This window comes from Salmo salar, unplaced genomic scaffold (assembly GCF_965601325.2).
Source record: "Salmo salar unplaced genomic scaffold, fSalSal1 ptg000686l, whole genome shotgun sequence".
In the NCBI taxonomy this organism is placed as follows: Eukaryota; Metazoa; Chordata; class Actinopteri; order Salmoniformes; family Salmonidae; genus Salmo; species Salmo salar.
Genome location: NW_027675463.1, coordinates 739,937 through 744,791, shown reverse-complemented (window position 1 = coordinate 744,791; position 4,855 = coordinate 739,937). Strand labels below are relative to the sequence as shown.

At 40.0% G+C, this 4,855-nt stretch overlaps 1 long non-coding RNA gene across 1 annotated transcript; it reads right to left on the bottom strand.

The window, feature by feature from the left end:
• Nucleotides 1-208: 208 nt before the first annotated feature.
• Nucleotides 209-3,499, bottom strand: LOC145877102 (uncharacterized). Its single transcript, XR_014391572.1, has 3 exons — nucleotides 2,778-3,499; nucleotides 1,041-2,325; nucleotides 209-553 (listed from the first exon to the last, which is right to left on the bottom strand). It is a non-coding gene; the product is annotated as an uncharacterized LOC145877102 (long non-coding RNA).
• Nucleotides 3,500-4,855: the final 1,356 nt, after the last annotated feature.

The following is a 4,855-nucleotide window of genomic DNA, read 5'->3' as shown; positions in this document are numbered from 1 at the left end:
GGTTACACATTGTAACTAATAGACAAGAAACAGGATTTAACTAGTTAATTCATATATACAGAAATATCATGTTAAAAAACAGAACACTACACTTCCTATGCATCATGTAAATACTCTAACACTGGTTCATCTCAACATCTAATGCCCTTCATCTGCATTGATCTGATAAACACAGGATAGGTGGAGTATTTAATCACATTACACTTCATTTTCAACCAGTAGAGAATGTGAAATGCTTTATTGAAAAGCTCATTATCCAAGTGTTATAAATACAAGTTTAATCTGTACTTCAATGCACATCTGTTGTGCATTATAAAAACAGAGGAAGAAAGAGGAGGTGGTGAGAGAGGTGTAAAAGACAGAAAGGGAAAGAGGTAAGCACATAGGAGCAGGGAAGGCAGCACATGATTAATGAATCACAGTGCTACATAAATATTCTCTCAGTTCATCACAATTACATAATAGTGTCTCTCGTCGACCCAAAGGTTCTTAAAAGCAGGTGAGGTGGTGATGATGGGACTGGGGGTTGGCATCCTCTCACATCAAAACATATCTGCAGACGAGAGACAGATGGAGAGAGAGCATGTTTAAACCTTGTGTTTTTATTTTTTATTCTAACATTGTTAGTCATCAATCAGGAGGTGAAATGTAAAACTGACCTTGGATCATTAACTCTGGGACTACTGCATCTCTGTCTGTATTTCAATGTAAAGCATCTCTTTAATAATACTTCCTGTATAATATAAACTGACCTGGGATCATTAACTCTGGGACTACTGCATCTCTATCTGTATTTCAATGTAAAGCATCTCTTTAATAATACTTCCTGTATAATATAAACTGACCTTGGATCATTAACTCTGGGACTACTGCATCTCTGTCTGTATTTCAATGTAAAGCATCTCTTTATTAATACTTCCTGTATAATATAAACTGACCTGGGATCATTAACTCTGGGACTACTGCATCTCTATCTGTATTTCAATGTAAAGCATCTCTTTAATAATACTTCCTGTTGACCTGACCAAGTGACCTCTCACCTCTGATCATGCTGTGCCCTCTATGTAGCCAGTTCAGATGCAGGAGGGGTTCACCGACACAGCTGATATAACCTAGAGGATTTAGGGAGAAGAGGAGAGAGGGATGAAGTGAAGGAGAGAGACTGTTATTGAGAAAATAAGGTAGTTAAAGCGACAGTGTTCAACAGGAATCTCTGTGTGGCCTCACCTGGTGTCCACACCACACTAAGTGGCTGCAGAGTACTTTATGCTGAAAAACATGAACGGACCAACAAGGACAAACAATACAGCGTAGTTATAGAAATAATGAAGTGTCTTACTATTCTCCATGGTTGGCCCTCTTGCCTATTCTTTGAAGGTGGAAGGAGCCACAGTTATACACCTGAACCTGCTTACTGCACAACACAATCCATCAATCAGATTGATTCATGAGTGTGTAGGTGTGGGTTATAGGGTGTCTAATTGTTCTACATTTTTTCAATATGGGTGATTTAAAATAGCCTGTTTTGTTTTTGCACAGACATCACACCCTTACCTAAACAGCACCCTCACCTGAGAAGTAGAAATCAAAGGGAGAGAAACTGTGAATTGAATAACTGCAGTTGACATAGCTCAGTAAATAGAAGAATACTCTTATTGCAATGTGAATGGCTCTTAAAAGAGCTTTTGGTTGTGCATAGTGACGTCTATGGTGTTGCCAGGGAACAGCACCCTCTTTGAAGAAGTAGGAGGTGAAGATCTCCTGCACACGGATTGCCTCTCTTGCTGCGTTGTTGGACCCCATCCTTGAAACATCCTGCAGAGCAGCAGACTCCTCCTCTGGCACACGGCGGCAAGCTGCAGATCCCCTCCTGGTCCTTGGTCACCCAACCTTGCAGTGCCCTACACGTTAACTGTAGGCAATCATTTTGAAGGAATCTCCAGTTACAAGGTATCTGTAGGAATATGGAAGACAATGTAATTATTAGACTGTTACATCACCAGGTCATTGTGGATTACTAAAGTATAATATCCCTGATAACAAATCATGATAACATTGGATTGATAGATGCATGGGCACACATATGTACATGTGTAGCATGTGACAATAACAGGATCATATCAAGGATGGCATCACAAATGAATACATAAATACCACTTGAAGCTTGATAATGAGTTTGAATCATTTGAATCAGCTGTGCAGTGTGAAGGCAAAAACAACAATGTGCCCCTCTGAGTCCCCAGGACTGAGAACCACTGCTCTTCATTGGGACCTCTTCATATGTAGACTGGCTTTCATAGAGCTCTTTATCTGAGGACAGAAAACCTCACAAGAAACAGACTTCATTATAGTCAGATTACACCACACTGAATATTATGTTACTATTATCTCCGTCCTCACTTCTAGGGACAGGAACTACACAAAAGTACCTGCCCTATCCAGAATAGCCTCCTCTCTCACTGACAGTTGGGGCTGCTATCCTTTCACCCTCCTCCATGGCTGTTAGCTAGCTACCTACAAATGCATGTGGAGTTTGTTTTTTACAGTGATAAATACATCAAGATAGCTAGCTAAAATGAAGTTAGGTAGCTGGTGATATTTAATTCTATCTATACAGAATGTGATATTTAATTCTATCTAGCTATCTATCTATACAGAATGTGTAGTTGGCTAGATAGCTAGCTCATTTAGCAGCTCATTTGAGTTAGCCTGCACTGTAGCTAGTTAGCTAATAATACAGCGTTTTTTTTTTACATTTTCTAAATCTATTTACTTACTTACTTGAATAGGTTCTTCCAGCCATGTGGACAACTGGAAACAGGGCAGTAAAGTTTGTCACCAGAGCGTTTTAGAGGATATTACTATTGAACTATGTACCCATTTAATAGCCAGACCTTCATACAAACTTGTTCTGCTGAATTCTTGATGGAGTCACAATGGGCGGCCTAAGAGGCATCTAGTCCATCTGCTGACTGGACGCAGTTCAGTAAAATGTACATTTTATCTTCAGACAAAAAGTTAAAATGTAGGAAGCATGAGTTTTTACTCACCAGTGTAACAACACAGTGTGGTTAAAGACTTAGTAACTGAGCTGTAGTCATGATCTGGTTCCCTATAAGTACAAACAGTTGTTTTTGTTTTAAATTTACAAAATTAAAATTACAAATTTACATTTTAAATGTTTTCTTTACTCAAGTATTACAATTGTTTTATTAGGGGTGTAGGGTGGAAGTTGTCTCCGCGTAACAGGGAATTCCTGTCCATCGGCTTCCTGTATAGGTCTGTGCTAAAACCACCCCCCTCCCTCTTAGTCAAAATGTCCAGACAACTTGTTTCATGCACATGAAAGGTGAGGGTGAATTTCAGATGTTTACTGCTTGTATTGATGAAGGAGTGGAATCGATGAAGTTTCTCTGCTGTCCCCTGGAATAGAAGGAACTCGTCATCAATGAAGTCTTTTTCAGAGCCTGGTGAGGTGCTAGAATGGATTGTTAGGGCTGACAATCACATTCTTCTCTAACAACCCCACATACAGATTGGCATAATTTAGGGTGACCAAATTTTAGTTTTCCAAAAAGAGGACATGTCCGGGAAAAAGAGGACGTATGGTCACCCTACTGTAAATGCAATATATTTGGAAAAAATCCCATTATTTTCCAGTGTTTCTTTGATGTATTGCGCGATCGTATCAGCTGTCTCATTTGGAGTGTTTTTAACTTCGACTAATTTACTTTGCACGCCACCATTCTTCCAATCAAAATACTGAATAAGCAGAGGGAATATTTTCACAGCACCGTGATTGCTCCCATCAGTAGAAACAAGACAGTAAGGTATGTCTTCTAGTGCTTTCTGAGCTATGTCGACAGAATGTGGTGCTATCACAGCGTTAACAATTGTTTCGGTCGTAGTACGAGCGCTTGAAAGCGGTCAAAGCAATGCAAAACCCCCAAAACGCACACAATGAATGGCGACTGTAGGAAGCAAAAGCCGAATCCCGGACATTTTAGGCGATTTAGAAATCCCGGCCGGACGCATTTTTTTAGGTCCAAAAAGAGGACATGTCCGGGAAAAAGAGGACGTATGGTCACCCTACATAATTAGATGCTATTTTTAAACTACAATGACCATAATGCACTGCGTGCCTACTTGTCTTGTCTGTGTTTATTTTACACCTGCTATGTAAAAGAGACAGAAGAATGCACGATGGTCAATGCTATCTGGGATCCTTGGGACATCCCTACCCTAAACCCTAACCTTAACCTCTACCTTAACCATTTTAAAAGTCAACTTCAACGGGCTAGGGACGTCCCAAGGATGTATCTCTACCTGAAAATACATGATCTAAGTGATTGATAGTTGGTATTCAGCAGTCATAAAGCCTTATTTACTTTAATGAACTACTAAAATAGTGAATTTGTTAGACAGCAGCTCTACACTTTATTGACTGACTGATCCATTCATCCTTCCATCCCTCCTCAGCCTTCCTCTCCTCTGAAGACCCAGTGAGGGTGGAGCTCAGTCAGAGAGCTGTTGAGGGACTGGTTAGGAAGACCACTTCTACAGCCAGAGAGGTGAGAGGTCAGACATGGTTTAGATGGTAAATATTTATGTCCCCTTAGCGGTTCATCACGTCAGCAAAAGGGAATATGTTCCATCATCCATGTTTATTTACATTAGTGCAAATTGTTCACTGATATTGGTGTAATTTCTCACCCCTTTTGGCTGTATGAAGTTAATTTCCCCTCAGACACACATTTGTTCTTTGATATTATGAAGGTCATTTGTGTAGAATGTACCTTTCCCCACTCATTCACCCCATCTCTTTACATTGCTGATGCATATTCAGTGGCCTGAC